The following is a 26,533-nucleotide window of genomic DNA, read 5'->3' as shown; positions in this document are numbered from 1 at the left end:
ATCTATTTGAGAATATAAAACAAATTTGGGGTGATTTGGAGGTGGTGAAAAAAAATCACATTTTCTACAAAAACTGGCTTAAGTGAAAAAAGACCAAATGGTCCCTCGTGTTTTAGCGTGATTTTTTCGACTTTCTCTAAATCACCTATAATTTTGCACACTTTATATGTTGCAAAAACATAGCTAGGTTTTCAAGGTTTTACAATTTTTTAAATTTTTTCAATTTATTCTGCCCTCTAGACTGACTGATCAAACCTTCGGCCTACACCTTAAGTGGGCATTGTAGGATACCTTTTTTTCCAAATTTCTTTCATATAAATGTTTGGAACATCTATTTGAGCATGTAGAAAAAATTTGGGGTGATTTGGACATGGTGAAAAAAATCACATTTTCTACAAAAACTAGCTTTAGTGAGACCAAATGGTCCCTCGTGTTTTAGCGGGATTTTTCGACCTTCTCTAAATCACCTATAATTTTGCACACTTGATAGGTTGCACAAACATAGCTAGGTTTTCAAGGTTTTAAAATTTTTCTATCTTTTTGAATTTATTCTACCCCGTAGATTGACTAATCAAAACAACGGTCTACACCTTAAGGGGGCATTGTAGGATACATTTTTTTCAAATTTCTTTCATAGAAATGCTTGGCACATCAATTTGAGCATGTAGAACAAATTTGGGGTGATTTATAAGTGGTGGAAAAAATCACATTTTCTACAAAAACTGGCTTAAGTGAGAGCAAATGGTCCCTCGTGTTTAAGCGTCATTTTTTCGACCTTCTCTAAATCACCTATAATTTTGCACACTGGATATGTTGCAAAAAAACATAGCTAGCTTTTGAAAGTTTTACAATTTTTTAAAAAAATTTCAATTTATTCTGCCCTCTAGACTGACTTATCAAACCTTCGGTCTACACCTTAAGCGGGCATTGTAGGATACATTTTTCTTCCAAATTTCTTTCATAGAAATGTTCGGAACATCTATTTGAGCATGTAGAACAAATTTGGGGTGATTTGGAGGTGGTGGAAAAAAGCACATTTTGTACAAAAACTATAATTTTGTACAACTTGATATGTTTTAGTGTGATTTTTACGACCTTCCAAATGGTCCCTCGTGTTTTAGCGTGATTTTTTCTACCTTCTCTAAATCACCTATAATTTTGCAAACTTGATATGTTGCACAAACATAGCTAGGTTTTCATGGTTTTAAATGTTTTAAAATTTTATTTGAATTTATTCTTCCCTCTAGACTTACTGATCAAAACATCGGTCTACACCTTAAGGGGGCGTTGTAGGATACTTTTTTCCATATTTCTTTCATAGACATTCTTGGCACATCTATTTGAGAATGTAAAACAAATTTGGGGTGATTTGGAGGTGGTGGAAAAATCACATTTTCTAGAAAAACTGGCTTAAGTGAGACAAAATGATCCCTCGTGTTTTAGCGTGATTTTTTCGACCTTCTCTAAATCACCTATAATTTTGCACACTACATATGTTGCAAAAACATAGCTAGGTTTTCAAGGTTTCTACCATTTTTTATTTTTTTTCAATTTATTCTACCCTGACTAACTGATCAAACCTTTGGTCTACACCTTAAGCAGGCATTGTACGGTACGTTTTTTTACAAAAGTATTTCATAGACATGCTTGGCACATCTATTTGAGCATGTTGAACAAATTTGGGGTGATTTGGAGGTGGTGGAAAAAAGCACATTTTGTACAAAAACTATAATTTTGTACAAAAACTGGCTTAAGTGAGACCAAATGGTCCCTCGTGTTTCAGCGTGATTTTTTCGACCTTCTCTAAATCACCTATAATTTCGCAAACTTGATATGTTGCACAATCATAGCTAGGTTTTCATGGTTTTAAATGTTTTAAAATTTTATTTGAATTTATTCTTCCCTCTAGACTAACTGATCAAAACATCGGTCTACACCTTAAGGGGGCGTTGTAGGATACATTTTTCCATATTTCCATCATAGACATGCTTGGCACATCTATTTGAGAATGTAAAACAAATTTGGGGTGATTTGGAGGTGGTGGAAAAAATCACATTTTCTAGAAAAACTGGCTTAAGTGAGACAAAATGGTCCCTCGTGTTTTAGCGTGATTTTTTCGACCTTCTCTAAATCACCTATAATTTTGCACACTACATATGTTGCAAAAACATAGCTAGGTTTTCAAGGTTTTTACCATTTTTTTATTTTTTTTAATTTATTCTACCCTGACTAACTAATCAATCCTTTGGCCTACACCTTAAGCAGGCATTGTACGGTATGTTTTTTTACAAATTTATTTCATAGACATGCTTGGCACATCTATTTGGGCATGTAGAACAAATTTGGGGTGATTTGGAGGTGGTGGAAAAATCACATTTTGTACAAAAACTTGCTTAAGTGAGACCAAATGGTCCCTCGTGTTTAAGCTTGATTTTTTTGACCTTCTCTAAATCACCTATACTTTTGCACACTTGATATGTTGCACAAACATAGCGAGTTTTTCATGGTTTTAAATGTTTTGAAATTTTATTTGAATTTATTCTGCCCTCTAGGCTGACTGATCAAACCATCGGTCTACACCTTAAGCGGGCATTGTACGATACGTTTTTTTACAAATTTATTTCATAGACATGCGTGGCACATCTATTTGAGCATGTAGAACAAATTTGGGGTGATTTGGAGGTGGTGGAAAAAATCACATTTTGTACAATAACTGGCTTAAGTGAGACCAAATGGTCCCTCATGTTTAAGCGTCATTTTTTCGACCTTCTCTAAATCACCTATAATTTTGCACACTGGATATGTTGCAAAAAAACATAGCTCGGTTTTTAAAGTTTTACAATTTTCTAAAAATATTTCAATTTATTCTGCCCTCTAGACTGACTTATCAAACCTTTGGTCTACACCTTAAGCGGGCATTGTAGGATACATTTTTCTTCCAAATTTCTTTCATAGAAATGTTCGGAACATCTATTTGAGCATGTAGAACAAATTTGGGGTGATTTGGAGGTGGTGGAAACAAGCACATTTTGTACAAAAACTATAATTTTGTACAACTTGATATGTTTTAGCGTGATTTTTTCGACCTTCCAAATGGTCCCTCGTGTTTTAGCGTGATTTTTTCGACCTTCTCTAGATCACCTATAATTTTGCAAACTTGATATGTTGCACAAACATAGCTAGGTTTTCAAGGTTTTAAATGTTTTAAAATTTTATTTGAATTTATTCTTCCCTCTAGACTGACTGATCAAAACATCGGTCTACACCTTAAGGGGCGTTGTAGGATACATTTTTCCATATTTCTTTCATAGACATGCTTGGCACATCTATTTGAGAATGTAAAACAAATTTGGGGTGATTTGGAGGTGGTGGAAAAAATCATATTTCTAGAAAAACTGGCTTAAGTGAGATAAAATGGTCCCTCGTGTTTTAGCGTGATTTTTTCGACCTTCTCTAAATCACCTATAATTTTGCACACTACATATGTTGCAAAAACATAGCTAGGTTTTCAAGGTTTTTACCATTTTTTAATTTTTTTCAATTTATTCTACCCTGACTAACTGATCAAACCTTTGGTCTACACCTTAAGCAGGCATTGTGCGGTACGTTTTTTACAAATTTATTTCATAGACATGCTTGGCACATCTATTTGAGCATGTAGAATTAAATTTGGGGTGATATGGAGGTGGTGGAAAAAAGCACATTTTGTACAAAAACTATAATTTTGTATAACTTGATATGTTTTACTGTGATTTTTTCGACCTTCCAAATGGTCCCTCGTGTTTTAGCATGATTTTAACTTGATATGTTGCACAAACATAGCTAGGTTTTCATGGTTTTGAAAGTTTTAAAATTTTACTTGAATTTATTCTTCCCTCTAGACTGACTTATCAAAACATCGGTCTACACCTTAAGGGGGCGTTGTAGGATACATTTTTCCATATTTCTTTCATAGACATGCTTGGCACATCTATTTGAGAATGTAAAACAAATTTGGGGTGATTTGGAGGTGGTGGAAAAAATCACATTTTCTAGAAAAACTGGCTTAAGTGAGACAAAATGGTCCCTCGTGTTTTAGCGTGATTTTTTCGACCTTCTCTAAATCACCTATAATTTTGCACACTACGTATGTTGCAAAAACATAGCTAGGTTTTCAAGGTTTTTACCATTTTTTAATTTTTTCAATTTATTCTACCCTGACTAACTGATCAATCCTTTGGTCTACACCTTAAGGAGGCATTGTACAGTACGTTTTTTTACAAATTTATTTCATAGACATGCTTTGCACATCTAGTTGAGCATGTAGAACAAATTTGGGGTGATTTGGAGGTGGTGGAAAAATCACATTTTGTACAAAAACTGGCTTAAGTGAGACCAAATGGTCCCTCGTGTTTAAGCGTGATTTTTTCGACCTTCTCTAAATCACCTATAATTTTGCACACTTGATATGTTGCACAAACATAGCTAGTGTTTCAAGGTTTTAAATGTTTTGAAATTTTATTTGAATTTATTCTACCCTCTAGATTGACTGATCAAAACATCGGTCTACACCTTAAGGGGGCGTTGTAGGATACATTTTTCCAAATTTGTTTCATAGACAAGCTTGGCACATCAATTTGAGTATGTAGAACATATTTCGGGTGATTTGGAGGTGGTGGACAAAATCACATTTTCTACAAAAATTGGCTTTAGTAAGACCAAATGGTCCCTCGTGTTTTAGCGTGATTTTTTTGATCTTCTCAAAATCACCTATAATTTTGCACACTTCATATGTTGCACAAACATAGCTAGGTTTTTAAGGTTTTAAATGTTTTAAAATTTTATTTGAATTTATTCTGCTCTCTAGACTTACTGATCAAAACATCGGTCTACACCTTAAGGGGGTGTTATAGGATACATTTTTTCAAATTTCTTTCATAGACATGCTTGGCAGATCTATTTGAGAATGTAAAACAAATTTGGGGTGATTTGGAGGTGGTGGAAAAAATCACATTTTCTACAAAAAATGGCTTAAGTGAGACCAAATGGTCCCTTGTGTTTTAGCGTGATTTTTTCGACCTTCTCTAAATCACCTATAATTTTGCACACTAGATATGTTGCAAAAACATAGCTAGGTTTTCAAGGTTTTTACAATTTTTTTAAAAAAATCGATTTATTCTGCCCTGACTGACTGATCAAACCATCGGTCTACACCTTAAGCGGGCATTGTACGATACGGTTTTTTACAAATTTCTTTCATAGACATTCTTGGCACATCTATTTGAGCATGTAGAACAAATTTGGGGTGATTTGGAGGTGGTGGAAAAAATCACATTTTGTACAAAAACTGGCTTAAGTGAGACCAAATGGTCCCTCGTGTTTAAGCGTCATTTTTTCGACCTTCTCTAAATCACCTATAATTTTGCACACTGGATATGTTTCAAAAAACATAGCTAGGTTTTTAAAGCTTTACAATTTTTTAATTTTTTTTCAATTTATTCTGCCCTCTAGACTGACTTATCAAACCTTCGGTCTACACCTTAAGCGGGCATTGGAGGACACATTTTTCTTCCAAATTTCTTTCATAGAAATGTTCGGAACATCTATTTGAGCATGTAGAACAAATTTGGGGTGATTTGGAGGTGGTGGAAAAAAGCACATTTTGTACAAAAACTATAATTTTGTACAACTTGATATGTTTTAGCGTGATTTTTTCGACCTTCCAAATGGTCCCTCGTGTTTTTCGCGTGATTTTTAGACCTACTCTACATCACCTATAATTTTTCAAACTTGATATGTTGCACAAACATAGCTAGGTTTTCAAGGTTTTAAATGTTCTAAAATTTTATTTGAATTTATTCTTCCCTCTAGACTAACTGATCAAAACATCGGTCTACACCTTAAGGGGGCGTTGTAGGATACATTTTTCCATATTTCTGTCATAGACATGCTTGGCACATCTATTTGAGAATGTAAAACAAATTTGGGGTGATTTGGAGGTGGTGGAAAAAATCACATTTTCTAGAAAAACTGGCTTAAGTGAGACAAAATGGTCCCTCGTGTTTTAGCGTGATTTTTTCGACCTTTTCTAAATCACCTATAATTTTGCACACTACATATGTTGCAAAAACATAGCTAGGTTTTCAAGGTTTTTACCATTTTTTAAAAAATTTCAATTTATTCTACCTTGACTAACTGATCAAACCTTTGGTCTACACCTTAAGCAGGCATTGTACGGTACGTTTTTTATAAATTTATTTCATAGACATGCTTTGCACATCTATTTGAGCATGTACAACAAATTTGGGGTGATTTGGGGGTGGTGGAAAAAAATCACATTTTCAAGAAAAACTGGCTTAAGTGAGACAAAATGGTCCCTCGTGTTTAAGCGTGATTTTTTTGACCTTCACTAAATCACCTATAATTTTGCATACTGGATATGTTGCACAAAACATAGCTAGGTTTTTAAAGTTTTACAATTTTTTTAAAAAAATCAATTTGTTCTGCCCTCTGGACTCACTGATCAAAACTTCGGTCTACACCTTAAGCTGGCATTGTAGGATGCATTATTTTCCAAATTTCTTTCATAGACATGTTTGGAACATCTATTTGAGCATATAGAACAAATTTGGGGTGATTTGGAGGTGGTGGAAAAAATCACATTATGTACAAAAACTGGCTTAAGTGAGACCAAATGGTCCCTCGTGTTTTAGCGTGATTTTTTTCGACCTTCTCTATATCACCTATAATTTTGCACACTACATATGTTGCAAAAAAAATAGCTAGGTTTTCAAGGTTTTTACCATTTTTAAATTTTTTTCAATTTTTTCGACCTTCTCTAAATCACCTATAATTTTGCACACTGGATATGTTGCAAAAAACATAGCTAGGTTTTTAAAGTTCTACAATTTTTTAATTTGTTTTCAATTTATTCTGCCCTCTAGACTGACTTATCAAACCTTCGGTCTACACCTTAAGCGGGCATTGTAGGATACATTTTTCTTCCAAATTTATTTCATAGAAATGATCAGAACATCTAATTGAGGATGTAGAACAAATTTGGGGTGATTTTGAGGTGGTGGAAAAAAGCACATTTTGTACAAAAACTATAATTTTGTACAACTTGATATGTTTTAGCGTGATTTTTTTGACCTTCCAAATGGTCCCTCGTGTTTTAGCGTGATTTTTTCGACCTTCTCTAAATCACCTATAATTTTGCAAACTTGATATGTTGCACAAACATAGCTAGGTTTTCAAGGTTTTTACAATTTTTTTAAAAAAATCGATTTATTCTGCCCTGACTGACTGATCAAACCATCGGTCTACACCTTAAGCGGACATTGTACGATACGGTTTTTTACAAATTTCTTTCATAGACATGCTTGGCACATCTATTTGAGCATGTAGAACAAATTTGGGGTGATTTGGAGGTGGTGGAAAAAATCACATTTTGTACAAAATTGGCTTAAGTGAGACCAAATGGGCCCTTGTGTTTTAGCGGGATTTTTCGACCTTCTCTAAATGACCTATAATTTTGCACACTTCATATGTTGCACAAACATAGCTAGGTTTTTAAGGTTTTAAATCTTTTAAAATTTTATTTGAATTTATTCTGCTCTCTAGACTGACTGATCAAAACATCGGTCTACACCTTAAGGGGCGTTGTAGGATACATTTTTCCATATTTCTTTCATAGACATGCTTGGCACATCTATTTGAGAATGTAAAACAAATTTGGGGTGATTTGGAGGTGGTGGAAAAAATCACATTTTCTTGAAAAACTGGCTTAAGTGAGACAAAATGGTCCCTCATGTTTTAGCGTGATTTTTTCGACCTTCTCTAAATCACCTATAATTTTGCACACTACGTATGTTGCAAAAACATAGCTAGGTTTTCAAGGTTTTTACCATTTTTTAATTTTTTTCAATTTATTCTGCCCTGACTAACTTATCAATCCTTTGGTCTACACATTAAGCAGGCATTGTACCGTACGTTTTTTTACAAATTTATTTCATAGACATGCTTGGCACATCTATTTGAGCATGTAGAACAAATTTTGGGTGATTTGCAGGTGGTGGAAAAAATCACATTTTGTACAAAAACTGGCTTAAGTGAGACCAAATGGTCCCTCGTGTTTAAGCGTGATTTTTTCAACCTTCTCTAAATCACCTATAATTTTGCACACATGATATGTTGCACAAACATAGCTAGTTTTTCAAGGTTTTAAATGTTTTGAAATTTTATTTGAATTTATTCTAGCCTCTAGACTGACTGATCAAAATATCGGTCTACACCTTAAGGGGGTGTTGTAGGATACATTTTTCCAAATTTGTTTCATAGACATGCTTGGCACATCAATTTGAGTATGTAGAACATATTTCGGGTGATTTGGAGGTGGTGGACAAAATCACATTTTCTACAAAAACTGGCTTAAGTAAAAGACCAAATGGTCCCTCGTGTTTTAGCGTGATTTTTTCGATCTTCTCAAAATCACCTATAATTTTGCACACTTCATATGTTGCACAAACATAGCTAGGTTTTTAAGGTTTTAAATGTTTTAAAATTTTATCTGAATTTATTCTGCTCTCTAGACTTACTGATCAAAACATCGGTCTACACCTTAAGGGGGTGTTATAGGATACATTTTTTCAAATTTCTTTCATAGACATGCTTGGCACATCTATTTGAGAAAGTAAAACAAATTTGGGGTGATTTGGAGGTGGTGGAAAAAAACACATTTTCTACAAAAACTGGCTTAAGTGAGACCAAATGGTCCCTTGTGTTAAGCGTCATTTTTTCGACCTTCTCTAAATCACCTACAATTTTGCACACTAGATATGTTGCAAAAACATAGCTAGGTTTTCAAGGTTTTTACATTTTTTTAAAAAAAGTCGATTTATACTGCCCTGACTGACTGATCAAACCATGGGTCTACACCTTAAGCGGGCATTGTACGGTACGGTTTTTTACAAATTTCTTTCATAGACATGCTTGGCACATCTATTTGAGCATGTAGAACAAATTTGGGTTGATTTGGAGGTGGTTGAAAAAATCACATTTTGTACAAAAACTGGCTTAAGTGAGACCAAATGGTCCTTCGTGTTTAAGCGTCATTTTTTCGACCTTCTCTAAATCACCTATAATTTTGCACACTGGATATGTTGCAAAAAACATAGCTAGGTTTTTAAAGTTTTACAATTTTGTAATTTTTTTCAATTTATTCTGCCCTCTAGACTGACTTATCAAACCTTCGGTCTACACCTTAAGCGGGCATTGTAGGATACATTTTTCTTCCAAATTTCTTTCATATAAATGTTCGGAACATCTATTTGAGCATGTAGAACAAATTTGGGGTGCTTGGAGGTGGTGGAAAAAAGCACATTTTGTACAAAATCTATAATTTTGTACAACTTGATATGTTTTAGCGTGATTTTTTCGACCTTCCAAATGGTCCCTCGTGTTTAGCGTGATTTTTTAGACCTTCTCTAAATCACCTATAATTTTGCAAACTTGATATGTTGCACAAACATAGCTAGGTTTTCAAGGTTTTAAATGTTCCAAAATTTTATTTGAATTTATTCTTCCCTCTAGACTAACTGATCAAAACATCGGTCTACACCTTAAGGGGGCATTGTAGGATACATTTTTCCTTATTTCTTTCATAGACATGCTTGGCAAATCTATTTGAGAATGTAAAACAAATTTGGGGTGATTTGGAGGTGGTGGAAAAAATCACATTTTCGACAAAAACTGGCTTAAGTGAGACAAAATGGTCCCTCGTGTTTTAGCGTGATTTTTTCGACCTTCTCTAAATCACCTATAATTTTGCACACTACATATGTTGCAAAAACATAGCTAGGTTTTCAAGGTTTTTACCATTTTTTTAAAAAATTCAATTTATTCTACCCTGACTAACTAATCAAACCTTTGGTCTACACCTTAAGCAGGCATTGTACGGTACGTTTTTTTACAAATTTATTTCATAGACATGCTTTGCACATCTATTTGAGCATGTAGAACAAATTTGGGGTGATTTGGGGGTGGTGGAAAAAAATCACATTTTCAACAAAAACTGGCTTGAGTGAGACAAAAAAATCACCTATAATTTTGAACACTATATATGTTGCAAAAACATAGCTAGGTTTTCGAGCTTTTTAGAATTTTTTAAATTCTTTCTATTTATTCTGCCCTGACTGACTGATCAAACCTTCGGTCTACACCTTAAGCGGGCATTGTACGATACGTTTTTTTACAAATTTCTTTCATAGACATGCTTGGCACACCAATTTGAGCACGTAGAACAAATTTGGGGTGATTAGGAGTTTGTGGAAAAATTATATTTTCAACAAAAATTGCCTTAAGTGAGACCAAATGGTCCCTCGTGTTTAAGCGTGATTTTTTTGACCATCTCTAAACCACCTATAATTTTGCACAATGGATATGTTGCACAAAACATAGATAGGTCTACACCTTAAGCGGGCATTGTAGGATACACTTTTTTCCAAATTTCTTTCATAGACATGTTTGGAACATCTATTTGAGCATCTAGAACAAATTTGGAGTGATTTGGAGGTGGTGGAAAAAAATCACATTTTGTACGAAAACTGGCTTAAGTAGACCAAATGGTCCCTCGTGTTTTAGCGGGATTTTTCGACCTTCTCTAAATCACCTATAATTTTGCACACTTGATATGTTGCACAAACATAGCTGGGTTTTCAAAGTTTTGCAATTTTTCTATTTTGTTTGAATTTATTCTGCCCTGTAGACTAACTAATCAAAACAGCGGTCTACACCTTAAGGGGGCCTTGTACGATAGATTTTTTCAAATTTCTTTCATAGCCATGCTTGGCACATCAATTTGAGCATGTAGGAAAATTTGGGGTGATTTATAAGTGGTGGAAAAAAACTCGTATTCTACAAAAACTGGGTTAAGTGAGACCAAACGGTCCATCGTGTTTAAGCGTGATTTTTTTCGACCTTCTCTCAATCACCTATAATTTTGCACACTTGATATGTTGCACAAACATAGCTAGGTTTTCAAGGTTTTAAATTTTTTTAAAATTTTAATTTGAATTTATTCTGCCCTCTAGACTGACTGATCAAAACATCGGTCTACACCTTAAGGGGGCGTTGTAGGATACATTTTTCCAAATTTCTTTCATAGAGATACTTGGCACATCTATTTGAGCATGTAGAACAAATTTGGGGTGATTTGGAGGTGGTGGAAAGATCACATTTTGTACAAAAACTAGCTTAAGTGAGACCAAATAGTCCCTCATGTTTTAGCGTGATTTTTTCGACCTTATCTAAATCACCTATAATTTCGCAAACTTGGTATGTTGCACAAACATAGCTAGGTTTTCAAGGTTTTAATTTTTTAAAATTTTATTTGAATTTATTCTGCCCTCTAGACTGATTGATCAAAACATCAATCTACACATTAAGGGGGCGTTGTAGGATACATTTTTTTAAATTTCTTTCATAGACATGCTTGGCACATCTATTTGAGCACATAGAACAAATTTGGGGTGATATGGAGGTGGGGGAAAAAATCACATTTTGTACAAAAACTGGCTTAAGTGAGACCAAATTGTCCCTCGTGTTTTAGCGGGATTTTACAGACATGCTTGGCACATCAATTTGAGCATGTAGAACAAATTTGGGGTGATTTATAAGTGGTGGAAAAAAACACATATTCTACAAAAACAGGCTTAAGTGAGACCAAACCTCGTGTTTTAGCGCGATTTTTTCGACCTTCTCTAAATCACCTATAATTTTGCACACTTGATATGTTTCACAAACATAGCTAGGTTTTTAAAGTTTTGCAATTTTTCTATTTTGTTTGAATTTATTCTGCCCTGTAGACTGACTAATCAAAACAGTGGTCTACACCTTAAGGGGGCCTTGTAGGATACATTTTTTCAAATTTCTTTCATAGCCATGCTTGGCACATCAATTTGAGCATGTAGAACAAATTTGGGGTGATTTATAACTTGGTATGTTGCACAAACATAGCTAGGTTTTCAAGGTTTTAATTTTTTAAATTTTTATTTGAATTTATTCTGCCCTCTAGACTGATTGATCAAAACATCGATCTACACCTTAAGGGGGCGTTGTAGGATACATTTTTCCAAATTTCTTTCATAGACATGCTTGGCACATCTATTTGAGAATGTAAAACAAATTTGGGGTGATTTGGAGGTGGTGGAAAAAATCACATTTTGTACAAAAACTGGCTTAAGTGAGACCAAATGGTCCCGCGTGTTTTAGCGTGATTTTTTCGTCCTTCTCTAAATCACCTATAATTTTGCACACTCGTATGTTGCAAACACATAGCTAGGTTTTCATGGTTTTACAATTTCTTAAATTTTTTAAATTTATTCTTCCCTCTAGACTGACTGATCAAACCTTCGGTCTACACCTTAAGCGGGCATTGTACAATATGTTCTTTTACAAATTTCTTTCATAGACATGTGATACGTCCATTTTGCATCATGGGTTGTTATTTATCGCATTATGGGTTGTTATTTCACTTTATATCACAATACTTATGGCTATTCTCTCTTATTTTACAAGGTTTACATGAAGAGGGAGAATGCCGGCAGCTGGAATTCTGGGCTAGAAAAGGAGCAAATATTGGAGACCTATTCTGCGCAACTCCAAAAGTCCTGAAACTCCACGGAACATCTTAAAATTAATAAAGAAAAATCTTCGCCAAAGATGAAGGCCAGGGGGCCCACACCCTGCTCACGAGGGTGGGGGCGCCCCCCCTAGGGCGTGCCCCCTACCTCGTGGGCCCCCTGGTGGGTCTTCGACGTCCATCTTATCCTATATGAAGTCTTTCGATGAGAAAAAATTAGAAGGAACTTTTCGGGACGAGACTCCGCCGCCACAAGGCGGAACCTTGGCGGATCCAATCTAGAGCTTCGGCAGGGCTATTTTGCCGAGGATACTTCCCTCCGGTAGGGGGAAATCATCACCATCATCATCACCAACGCTCCTCTCATCGGGAGAGGGCAATCTCCATCAACATCTTCACCAGCACCATCTCATCTCCAAGCCCTAGTTCATCTCTTGTATCCAATTCTTGTCTCAAAGTCCGGGATTGGTGCTAGTAGGTTGCTAGTAGTGTTTATTACACCTTGTAGTTGATGCTAGTTGGTTTATTTGGTGGAAGATCATATGTTCAGATCCTATATGCATATTATTACCCCTCTTATTATGAACATGAATATGCTTTGTGAGTAATTACGTTTGTTCCTAAGGACAAGGGAGAAGTCTTACTATTAGTAGTCATGTGAATTTGGTGTTCGTTTGATATTTTGATAAGATGTATGTCTGTCTAGCCTCTAGTGGTGTTATGTGAACGTCGAACACTTCACCATTATTTGGGCCTAGAGGAAGGCATTGGGAAGTAATAAGTAGATGATGGGTTGCTAGAGTGACAGAAGCTTAAACCCTAGTTTATGCATTGCTTCGTAAGGGGCTGATTTGGATCCATATGTTTCATGCTATGGTTAGGTTTACTTATACTTTTGTTGTAGTTGCGGATGCTTGCAATAGAGGTTAATCATAAGTGGGATGCTTGTTCAAGTAAGAACAGCACCCAAGCACCGGTCCACCCACATATCAAATTATCAAAGTATCCGAACGCGAATCATATGAACGTGATGAAAACTAGCTTGACGATATTCCCATGTGTCCTCGGGAGCGCTTTTCCTATTATAAGAGTTTGTCGGCTTGTCCTTTGCTACAAAAAGGATTGGGCCACCTTGCTGCACTTTATTTACTTTTGTTACTTGTTGCTCGTTACAATTTATCTTATCACAAAACTATCTGTTACCACTTATTTCAGTACTTGCAGAGAATACCTTGCTGAAAACCGCTTATCATTTCCTTCTGCTCCTCGTTGGGTTCGACACTCTTACTTATCGAAAGGACTACGATAGATCCCCTATACTTGTGGGTCATCAAGACTCTTTTCTGGCGCCGTTGCCGGGGAGTGTAGCGCCTTTGGTAGGTGGAATTTGGTAAGGAAAAATTTATATAGTGTGCTGAAATTTACTGTCACTTGTTACTATGGAAAGTAATTCTCTGAGGGGCTTGTTCGGGGTATCTTCACCCCGTCCAGTAGAGCAAAGAGTTGCTCCTCAACCTACTGAACCTATTGAAAATGAAACTCCTTTTGAATTTCCTTCGGGTATGATGGAAAAACTGCTAGCTAATCCCTTTTACAGGAGATGGAACAAAGCATCCTGATGAGCACTTAATATATGTGGATGAAGTTTGTGGATTATTTAAGCTTGCAGGTATACCCGATGATGTTGCTAAGAAGAAGGTCTTCCCTTTATCTTTGAAGGGAGACGCATTGATATGGTATAGGCTATGTGATGATATGAGATCATGGACTATAAAAGATTGAAGTTGGAATTTCATCAAAAGTATTACCCTATGCATCTTGTTCATCGTGATCGCAATTATATATATATATATATATTTCTGGCCTCGCGAAGGAGAAAGCATCGCTCAAGCTTGGGGGAGGCTTAAATCAATGTTATATTCATGCCCCAATCATGAGCTCTCGAAGAGAAATGATTATTCAAAATTTATATGCTCGGCTTTCTGATAACAATCGCACCATGCTCGATACTTCTTGTGCTTGGCTCTTTTATGATGAAGACTATTGAATTCAGATGGAATTTATTGGATAGAATTAAACGCAACTCTGAAGATTGGGACCTCGACGAAGGTAAGGAGTCAGGTATGACACCTAAGTTTGATTGTGTTAAATCTTTTATGGACACCGATATTTTCCGTAAGTTTAGCACTAAATATGGACTTGACTCTGAGATAGTAGCTTCTTTCTGTGAATCTTTTGCTACTTATGTTGATCTCCCTAAGGAGAAGTGGTTTAAATATCATCCTCCCATAGAAGTAAAAGTAGTTGCACCTATTAAAGTTGAAGAAAAGACTGTCACTTATAATGATCCTATTGTTCCTACTTCTTATGTTGAGAAACCACCTTTCCCTGTTAGAGTAAAGGATCATGCTAAAGCTTCAACTGTTGTTCGTAAAAGCAATATTAGAACTTATACACCTCCTGAGCAAGTTAAAGTAGAACCTAATATTGCTATTGTTAAAGATCTCTTGTCTGATAATATTGATGGGCATGTTATTCAGTTCGAAGGTGAAACTGCTAGAATTGCTAAACCTTGTGCTAAAGATAAACATAGACCTGTGGTAGGCGTGCCTGTTATTTCTGTTAAAATAGGAGATCATTGTTATCATGGCTTATGTGATATGGGTGCGAGTGCTAGTGTTATACCGCATACTTTATACGAAGAAATTAAGAATGAAATTGCACCTGCTGAGTTAGAAGGTATTGATGTCACAATTAAACTTGCCAATAGAGATACTATTTCACCAATTGGAATTGTTAGAGATGTTGAAGTTCTTGTGTGGGAAAACTAAATATCCTGCTGATTTTCTTGTTTTTACTTCTCCGCAAAATAGCTTTTGTCCCATTATATTTGGTAGACCCTTCTTGAACACTGTTAATGCTAGGATAAATTGCAAAAAGAATGTTGTTACTATTATCTTAGATTATATGGTTCATGGGTTTAATTTTTCTAAATTTAGTAAACAACATCGTGAGGAAGAATTACCTAGTAAGGATGAAATTGTTGGTCTTGCTTCTATTGCCGTACCTCCTAGTGATCCTTTAGAACACTATTTGCTAGACCGTGAAAATGATATGTTCATGAATGAAAGAAGGGAAATAGATGACGTATTCTTTAAACAGGAACCTATTCTGCAACACAATTTGCCTGTTGAAATTTTAGGGGATCCTCCTCCACCCAAGGGTGATCCCATGTTTGAGCTTAAACCGTTGCCTGATAATCTTAAATATGCTAATCTTCATGAAAAGAAGATATATCCTGTTATTATTAGTGCTAACCTTTCAGAGCATTAAGAAGAAAGATTATTGAAAACTCTGAAGAAGCATCGTGCTGCTATTGGATATACTCTTGATGATCTTAAGGGTATTAGTCCCACTCTATGTCGACATAAAATAAATTTGGAAGCAGATGCCAAACCAGTTTGTGATCCTCAACGACGTCTGAATCCTAAAATGAAAGAAGTTGTAAGAAAAGAAATACTCAAGCTTCTAGACGCAGGTATAATTTATCCCGTTTCTGATAGTTAGTGGGTAAGTCATGTCCATTGTGTCCCTAAGAAGGGAGGTATTACTGTTGTTCCTAATGATAAAGATGAATTGATTCCACAAAGAATTATTACAGGTTATAGGATGGTAATTGATTTTCGTAAATTAAATAAAGCTACTAAGAAACATCATTACCCCTTACCTTTTATTGATCAAATGCTAGAAAGATTATGCAAACATACACACTATTGCTTTCTAGATGGTTATTCTGGTTTCTCTCAAATACCTGTGTCGGCTAGAGATCAATTAAAGACTACTTTTACATGCCCTTTTGGTACTTTTGATTATAGATGCATGCCTTTTGGTCTATGTAATGCACCTGCTACCTTTCAAAGATGCATGATGGCTATATTCTCTGACTTTTGTGGAAAAGATTTGTGAGGTTTTCATGGATGATTTTTCCGTCTATGGTTCCTCTTTTGATGATTGCTTGAGCAATCTTGATCGAGTTTTGTAGATATGTGAAGAAACTAATCTTGTCTTGAATTGGGAAAGTGCCACTTTATGGTTAATGAAGGTATTGTCTTGGGGCACTGAGGGAGTCCTGGATTAGGGGGTGTTCGGGTAGCCGGACTATACCTTCAGCCGGACTCCTGGACTATGAAGATACAAGATTGAAGACTTCGTCCCGTGTCCGGATGGGACTTTCCTTGGCGTGGGAGGCAATCTTGGCGATGCGGATATTCAAGATCTCCTACCATTGTAACCGACTCTATGTAACCCTAACCCTATCCGGTGTCTATATAAACCGGAGGGTTCTAGTCCGTAGGACAACAACATCATCAACTCCATAGACAACAATCATACCATAGGCTAGCTTCTAGGGTTTAGCCTCCTCGATTTCGTGGTAGATCTACTCTTGTACTACCCATATCATCAATATTAATCAAACAGGACGTAGGGTTTTACCTCCATCGAGAGGGCCCGAACCTGGGTAAAACATCGTGTTCCCTGCCTCCTGTTGCCATCCGGCTTAGACACACAGTTCGGGACCCCCTACCCGAGATCCGCCGGTTTTGACACCGACAGGCACAAAGTTTCTGAAAGAGGTATTGAAGTTGATAAAGCCAAGGTCGATGCTATTGAAAAGATGCCATGTCCCAAGGACATCAAAGGTATAAGAAGTTTCCTTGGTCATGCCGGATTTTACAGGAGGTTCATTAAGGACTTCTCAAAAATTTCTCGGCCTCTGACTAATTTATTGCAAAAAGATATACCATTTGTCTTTGATGATGATTGTGTAGAAGCATTTGAAACAAAGAAAGCATTAGTCTCTGCACCGGTTGTTCAGCCACCTGATTGGAATTTACCCTTTGAAATTATGTGTGATGCTAGTGATTATGCTGTAGGTGTTGTTCTAGGGCAAAGAGTTGATAAGAAATTAAATGTTATTCATTATGCTAGTAAGACTCTAGACAATGCTCAAAGAAATTATGCTACTACTGAAAAAGAGCTTTCAGCAGTTGTATTTGCTTATGATAAGTTCAGACCTTATATTGTTGATTCTAAAGTAACTATTCACACTGATCATGCTGCTATTAAATACCTTATGGAAAAGAAAGATGCTAAACCTAGACTTATTAGATGGGTTCTCTTGCTACAAGAATTTGATTTGCATATTGTTGATAAAAAGGGAGCTGAGAACCCCGTTGAAGACAACTTGTCTAGGTTAGAGAATGTTCCTGATGACCCACTACCTATTAATGATAACTTTCCTGATGAACAATTAAATGTTATAAGTACTTCTCGTAGTACTCCATGGTATGCTGATTATACTAATTATATTGTTGCTAAGTTTATACCACCTAGCTTCACATACCAGCAAAAGAAGAAGTTTTTCTATGACTTGAGACATTACTTTTGGGATGACCCACATCTTTATAAAGAAGGAGTAGATGGTGTTATTAGACGTTGTGTACCTGAGCATGAACAGGAACAGATCCTACGCAAGTGTCATTCCGAGTCTTATGGAGGACACCACGCTGGAGATAGAACTGCACATAAGGTATTGCAATCTGGTTTTTATTGGCCTACTCTCTTCAAGGATGCCCGTAAGTTTGTCTTGTCTTGTGATGAATGTCAAAGAATTGGTAATATTAGTAGACATCAAGAAATGCCTATGAATTATTCTCTTGTTATTGAACCATTTGATGTCTGGGGCTTTGATTATATGGGACCTTTTCCTGCCTCTAATGGATACACACATATTTTAGTTGTTGTTGATTACGTTACTAAGTGGGTAGAAGCTATTCCAACTAGTAATGCTGATCATAACACTTCTATTAAAATGCTTAAAGAAGTTATTTTTCCAAGGTTTGGAGTCCCTAGATATTTAATGACTGATGGTGGTTCACACTTTATTCATGGTGCCTTCCGTAAAATGCTTGCTAAATATGATGTTAATCATAGAATTGCGTCTCCTTATCACCCACAGTCTAGTGGTCAAGTAGACTAGAGAAATAGAGAGCTCAAATTAATTTTTCAAAAGACTATAAATAGGTCTAGAAAGAATTGGTCTAAGAAACTTGATGATGCATTATGGGTTTATAGAACTGCATATAAAAATCCTATGGGGATTTCTCCGTATAAAATGGTTTATGGAAAAGCATGTCACTTACCTCTCGAACTAGAACATAAGGCATATTGGGCTATTAAAGAGCTCAACTATGATTTCAAACCTGCTGGTGAAAAGAGGTTATTTGATATTAGCTCACTTGATGAATGGAGAACCCAAGATTATGAAAATGCCAAGTTGTTTAAAGAAAAAGTTAAAAGATGGCATGACAAAAGGATACAAAAGCATGAGTTTAATGTAGGTGATTATGTATTGCTATACAACTCTCGTTTAAGATTTTTTGCAGGAAAACTTCTCTCTAAATGGGAAGGCCCCTATGTTATCGAGGAGGTCTATCGTTCCGGTGCCATAAAAATCAACAACTTCGAGGGCACAAATCCGAAGGTGGTAAACGGTCAAAGAATCAAACAATATATCTCAGGTAATCCCATAAATGTTGAAACCAATATTATTGAAACTGTAACCCTGGAGGAATACATACGGGACACCTTCCAGACCGTTTCAGACTCCAAAAAGGAATAGATATGTGGTACGGTGAGTAAACCGACTTCCAAACAATTTTTAAGGCAATATTTCTCCATTTTGGAATATTTATAAAAATAGAAAAATAAGTAGCAGTCCGGGAAGGACACGAGGGCCCCACGAGGGTGGTGGGCGCGCCCTACCCCTCTGGGCGCGCCCCCTACCTCGTGAGCACCTTGTGTGCCTTCCGGACTCCATTTTCTTGCACGATACGTATTTTGGTCGGTAAAAATTCACTATTTAACCTCCCGAAGGTTTTGACTCCCGTATCATGCAAATCTCCTCTGTTCTTGCATCGAGTTCTTTTCTATCAGGGTTTTCCAGGCTAGGCATCATGTCGTCTCCCTCCTCCAACAATGGTGACAACGATGCTTGGCTAATGAAGATAGATCTGAAGAGGGAAGAACCCACGAGGGTCAACAAGGATGAAAGGATCAAGAAGGCCACGGAGGATCAAGCTTCGGTAGCAAAAGACATCCTTCAACTTGATCATCACCTTCTTACCCCAACTGAGATCGAAGGTTTCAAGATGATTGAGTTAGCTCGTATACAAAACAAGTATCTCACACAAGAAAATATTTTGTTGAAGGAACATATTTTCACACTCAAGGGCATTATTCGCAAGCTGGAGGACCTCTTACGCTCGATGTGTGATTATCCGTCACCTCCACCTTCTTCACCGACAAAGGAGATATAATCACATGGGTATGGGCACTCCCCTTGGCAACTGCCAAGCTTGGGGGAGGTGCCCCGGTATTTTATCACAATCACATCCTATCTTTACCGTTTTTCTTAGTTCGATCCTAAAAGTAGTATCTTGATCTAGTAGAATAAAGTTTATGGCATGATCTAGTTTTGAGTTTTGCTTTATGATCTCTCTTTGTAATTGAGTCCGTGAGCTATATATAATAAAGATTAGTGTTGAGTCAAGGGCTTGATTATTTTGCCATGATCTTGGGTGAATAAAAGAAAGAAGAAAAGAACAAAAAAGAAACAAAAAGTTCATATTGATCTAATTGAGAGTAATGACCTCACATAGAAGGAGTATGATGATTAAAAGTTGTTGGGAGTTGGCAGACATAGCTTTGGTCATTTTTGCCATTAATAGGAAGTAATAAGGAAAGAGAGGTTTTCACATATAGATATATTTTCATTGACATCTTTTATGATTGGGAGCACTCAATAAAATATGACATGCTAAAGGGTTGATGTTGGACAAGGAAGACAATGTAATGAGTTATGTCTTTCTTATATCTGAGATAAAGTATGTTGTCATGTATCCTCTAACTTGTTGAGCTTGCCTTTCCTCCTCATACTAGCCAAATTCTCAGCACCAAGTAGAAATACTACTTGTGCTTCCAAATACCCTTAAACCAGTTTTGCCACGAGAGTCCACCATATCTACCTATGGATTGAGTAAGATCCTTCAAGTAAGTTTTCATCGGTGCAAAGCAATAAAAATTGCCCTAAATATGTATGATTGATTGGTGTGGGAGAAATAAGCTTTATACGATCTTGTGATGTGGAAGTAATAAAAGCGACGGACTGCATAATAAAGGTTCATATCACAAGGGGCAATATAAAGTGACGTTCTTTCGCATTGAGATTTTGTGCATCCAACCATAAAAGCGCATGGCAACCTCTGCTTCCCTCTGCGAAGGGCCTATCTTTTATTATTATCTTCTACCTTATGCAAGAGTCACAGTGATCTTCACCTTTCCTTTTTCATTTTATCCTTTGGCAAGCTTAGCATGTTGGAAAGAACATTATATATATATATATATATATATATATATATATATATATCTAATTGGATATAGGGGAGCATGAATTATTATTGTTGACATTACCCTTGAGGTAAAAGGTTGTGGGGCAAAACTATAACCCCTATCTTTCTCTGTGTCCAATTAAAACTTCATAACCACAAGTATTGCGTGAGTGTTAGCAATTATGAAGGACTAAATGATAGTTGAGTATGTGGACCTGCTTTTTAGCTCTGACATAGACTCTTTCAGATGTTATGATAAATTGCAATTGCTTCAATGACTGAGATTAGTTTGTCGGAGCCCAATAAGGTTTATGATATATACTTTTGCATTGTGAAAAGATCATCACTTGAACATAAGTAATCATATGACAAAATCTATATATGTTGCTATTGTGAGTATAATGATGATGCCTTCATGTCCGTATTTTATTTTTATCGATGCCTCTACCTCTAAACATGAGGACATGTTTATTGTTATCAGCTTTTCGCTTGAGGACAAGCGAGGTCTCAGCTTGGGGGAGTTGATACGTCCATTTTGCATCATGCTTTTATATCGATATTTATCGCATTATGGGCTGTTATTTCACTTTATATCACAATACTTATGGCTATTCTCTCTTATTTTACAAGGTTTACATGAAGAGGGAGAAAGCCGGCAGCTGGAATTCTGGGCTGGAAAAGGAGCAAATATTAGAGACCTATTCTGCGCAACTCCAAAAGTCCTGAAACTCCACGAAATATCTTAAAATAAATAAAGAAAAATCCTCGCCAAAGATGAAGGCCAGGGGCCCACACCCTGCTCACGAGGGTGGGGGCGCCCCCCCCTAGGGCGCGCCCCCCTACCTCGTGGGCCCCCTGGTGGGTCTCCGACGTCCATCTTCCCCTATATGAAGTCTTTCGATGAGAAAAAAATAATAAGGAACTTTTCGGGACGAGACTCCGCTGCCACAAGGCGGAACCTTGGCGGATCCAATCTAGAGCTCCGGCAGAGCTGTTCTGCCGGGGATACTTCCCTCCAGGAGGGGGAAATCATCACCATCGTCATCACCAACACTCCTCTCATCGGGAGAGGGCAATCTCCATCAACATCTTCACCAGCACCATCTCATCTCCAAACCCTAGTTCATCTCTTCTATCCAATTCTTGTCTCAAATTCCGGGATTGGTGCTATTAAGTTGCTAGTAGTGTTGATTACTCCTTGTAGTTGATGCTAGTTGGTTTATTTGCACTACAAAAGGACCCCACCTATGGCAACGGATTTTTTCGTATCTAAAAGTCCATATATGCGTTGTTAGTGTCTTTACCAACGGTTTGGGATGCGTTGCCTTATCCGGTGTTGCTAGCGCATAATGCAACACTTATACGTCCGTTGGTAAAATGGACCGTTGCAAGAGTACAACACATAAAATCGACTATTACAACACTTCTATACGTTGGTGGTTAATGTACAGGAGTCCAAATCTCATTGCTTGGCAACAAAGAATTTAGAATTTGCAATGCTTCAGGTGTTCATACATATATTTTTAATAATAATAGGCAATTAGTACTGTAGATAATGTAAATAATCATCTATATCAAGTGAGGAAAAAAAAGAATATACTCACAAGAGAAAGAAAACATATATATTGATAAAATTGTTGGATTACAATAGTGGATATTACAGGAGGTACATCATCCAAATGTGATGCATAATCTAAATATATTTTTCACAGCGAAACTTAAACTGAAAGCATTCATCCACATCCCTACAACTGAACAAAAACTTAACCTAGGAACAACATCCATAAAAGTTACAATTTAACTAAAACTAAAAGCATCCATCATCATCATGAACCGGAACATCATCATCACAACATTGTAGTATACTTGTCACACACCCATATGATCATCCATATATCGTTTGAATCTATAAAGAAAAAACCAAAATGAAGTGTTAACACACAATGCATTGACATGATGCAACTAGCGATAGAGGCAGGATATTAGACACATACAAAGGTTAAAGGCCATGCAATCTTTATTGTTTCTGCATTACTAATAGTATTGTAGTAGAACGGTAGGAAGAGTGAGAGAGTATACCTTCCATGGCATCGTCCATGACTTGCTCCATAGCGTCCCCTTGCATCCAGTTGGTGCGTGCAACTGCAAAACCAAGGGGAAAAGGTGCAACACAAGTGAAGCATCATCAAGTTACATCTAATGTATTATTTAAACAAGAGACAAAGAAGCAATTATGTTCGTCCACATACATTAAATTATCTTGATCATCAATTTTATATATTAACGGTCAAGATTAAAAAGATGTAGTATTATGTACAAATAAAGTGATGTAAAAAAGTATAGCATGTCACGTGCACATCTTTCATCCAAGTCTTATATGGCTTCTCTACTAAAAAAAGATATCTCCAAGACAATCACATGCAAACTCGTACATTGCTAGTGCATAGTATGGGTGCCAACTATAAGGAATAAGGAAGAGTCCGACCACCACAAAAAATATTAAAAACTCGATGTGGACTCCTATATTACTAAAATAAAATCAGCCCCATATGCCTTTTTCGTACACCATCGATTTCTTCTTTGATGATTGGGATTAACAGATATGTGCAAGTTACGTAACACCAATCTTATGTACGTACAAGTCTACCATAATCTTACATAATGATAAGTCCAAAACTGCATGAGCGAGATTCTCAAGGAAAAGAAAAAATGAGGTCCGTCAATTTGTCAAATATGTATATGCATACATCTATGTTTGTGCCTGAGACAAACAAGGTACTCTAGGCCAATCCGGCCAGCCGGCCAAGCTGTACGCTAATTCCATGCATGTGGCATCATGCTTCTGTCACCCATTGATTAAGATGTGTTTTCCTTGCTTTTTTTAATTAAAAATTCCATTATGAATTCAAAGAGATACCAAACTTGGCACTATTTGCATGAATGTTGTACATGCATACTATCGTATCTAATAACAAAATATTTAGGCAGCACATGCAAGTATATATGACTAGAGAAGAATAAAAGATTGACTCATGTGAATAAGAAAAGAAAAAGAAGGTTAATTAACTTGCTGATATGCTTAATGATTTAACAAGCTTCAGGAAAAAATAACAAGTTTACCTTCTTCAGTCAACTTCATGTCTTTTTCTGTGTATTGTACATTTCTAGTTTTAAAAATATACTAGGTAATTGCGGTGCGTTGCAACAGGGGCATAAGTATTTTGTATGCAATCATCATGATTAACCTTCCATACCATCGTGCACATGCTTTGCTATGGAACCACAATAAAGAAAGGTCGACAAAATAATTTGTCAAATGAGTACAAATTCAACTATCATTTCAGCTATCACACATGCAATGTATTCAAATTCAATATTTTTCAACTACCATTTGAACTACATTTGAAATAGCTATCCTTATACAAGAGCACTCCTTCAACAAACCAAATATTTTTGAAGTGTGCTTATCTGTTCAAGGGCTAGCAAAGGCAAGCGTGCACTGAATCTTTCCCAGGAGAGACCGTGCCCTGCAAGCTGCTGCCATTCGGCACTTGCTACTACAAATAATCCACACTGGCTCAATGGTACATGGAGCTACAGAGAGAAAGATAGGAGGTCAGAGGTGTTCCTAGCCTGCTCTGCACAAGCCTCTACTCTACTCACACTGCACAAGTGCAGATCCAGTGATGGCCATGCTCACCTCTACACGCTGCCGGTCTGTGGTAGCTTAAAGAATAGTAAAATAAACTTATTCAAGCAGTGGCGGAGCCAAGGGGGCGAGCAGGGGCCTGACCCCCCCTAATGACCGAGGGAACAGTTGTACGCAGCGGTTAATTAGCGATATGATTTGCATGTATAACGTGCTTGGCCCCCCTATCTTTACGTGAATTCTGGAGAAAGGAAAAAAGGCCAACATACAAGCCCATTAGTTAGTTGTTTTCCAAGCCCATGCCAAGGCAGATTAGAAGATTGGCCTCCGCCAAGTCTCGTGGCAGTCTGGCACTACGCATTATCTCCATGGTCGTCTAAAAAACTGCATTATCAACGTGATTAGCGTGCGGGTGGACAAGCGATGCGCCGTTGCTGTCCTATGCCTTCGCTGCCGGCCTGCCTCTCGTCTTCCCTCTTAATTAAATCTGATTCACATAAGACGACGACGATATAGGATGCTTCACTCACAATTATTCCGGGTGCAGCCAACAAACTAGCCAAGGTAAACACATCACACCATCTGCTAATCTCTCCCAATTCTCATCTTGTATCATGTTGGTTGTGTGACTTATGCGTGGCTGCGCTAGGTTGTAGGCACCTGCAGTCGCTCAAAAGCTCGGATCTGTCAATGCTGCGTCGAGCATTCATAAACAGTGATGGTTGTTAAGTGCCTGCCAACGACAACCAGTCGATCTACATTGACCTAGCGGTATAGGGGATAAAGAGGGGCTGGATTTAATTCTCTAGGTATGTATTTTGGCTACATTGACTAATTTTTGCTAACTAAACAATAAAATTTCCTAATACTATCAGTGATGATTTGCCATTCAAACCTATGTAAAGGCCAACTAAAAGTTAAACCATTTGATAATAAAATATTATTCTAGTCCATATATCTTAAATTTTCATACAATGTTTTCTAGCGCTAGCATTTCATATCGTATTTCACAATAGTTTGATTATCAATTTTGTATTCTTGGTGCATATGTGGAATTGTTGACCAATATTAGCCATGCTCCAGCTGCAAGATTATTTTTGTCTAGGCAAAGCTAAATGCAAATGATACTTGAGTATAAAGCTATTAGGTAGTACGTGAGGCACAAAATATTTTCTGGCTTCATTACCATCTGGCCCCCCCTATGCTTAAATCCTGGCTCCGCCACTGTATTCAAGTTAACTCACCTCTTTATTCTAGTGTTGTCATTTTGATTCCGGTGAGTTTTGCAACCTTTGTCACTCCGTTAACATCCTTCTCCATGCACCTTTTTATCTCTGTAATTCAGAAACAAGAAATGTATTTGCAAATTAGAATTTGAGCAAGGCAAAAAAGTTAGCCAAATCATATTTGAAGAAAACAACCCCAATTGCATATGTTACCTTTCATAGTTGTTACTTTGACGACAATTCTGATTTCTCCTCCGAGTTCTACATACAGATACAAGACTGTTAGAGAAATGATAGAGAGCATCACAAAGATAAACTCACAAAAGGAAAATCATGTCACATAAACTACAATTGCTATGTACACACAGAAAGGAAAAATGAGGCACTTGTTCGAAGAAGCCACGCTGACACCAGGCTGCATGGAGCTCGACATACTTGCAAATCTAGCACAATATCTATATTTTCTGGGTGGTCGTTCCTCTTTACTGAGCAATGAGGAACAGTGGCCTAGCCCCTGGTGCACATGCAACACTACTGGGAAATCTTAATGTGATCACGCTAGCTAATATGCTCTGTCCTGGCCCCTGGT

The 26,533-nt window shown here is 36.8% G+C and overlaps 1 long non-coding RNA gene across 1 annotated transcript; it reads right to left on the bottom strand.

Moving 5' to 3' along the window:
* Nucleotides 1–24,612: 24,612 nt before the first annotated feature.
* LOC125513799 lies at nucleotides 24,613–26,249 on the bottom strand. The gene is made up of 3 exons (XR_007286160.1): nucleotides 26,158–26,249; nucleotides 25,963–26,052; nucleotides 24,613–24,663 (listed from the first exon to the last, which is right to left on the bottom strand). It is a non-coding gene; the product is annotated as an uncharacterized LOC125513799 (long non-coding RNA).
* Nucleotides 26,250–26,533: the final 284 nt, after the last annotated feature.

This window comes from Triticum urartu, chromosome 6 (genome assembly GCF_003073215.2).
Source record: "Triticum urartu cultivar G1812 chromosome 6, Tu2.1, whole genome shotgun sequence".
NCBI lineage: Eukaryota > Viridiplantae > Streptophyta > Magnoliopsida > Poales > Poaceae > Triticum > Triticum urartu.
Note: the sequence above shows the minus strand (reverse complement) of the source record. Positions and strands in the feature narration are given on the sequence as shown.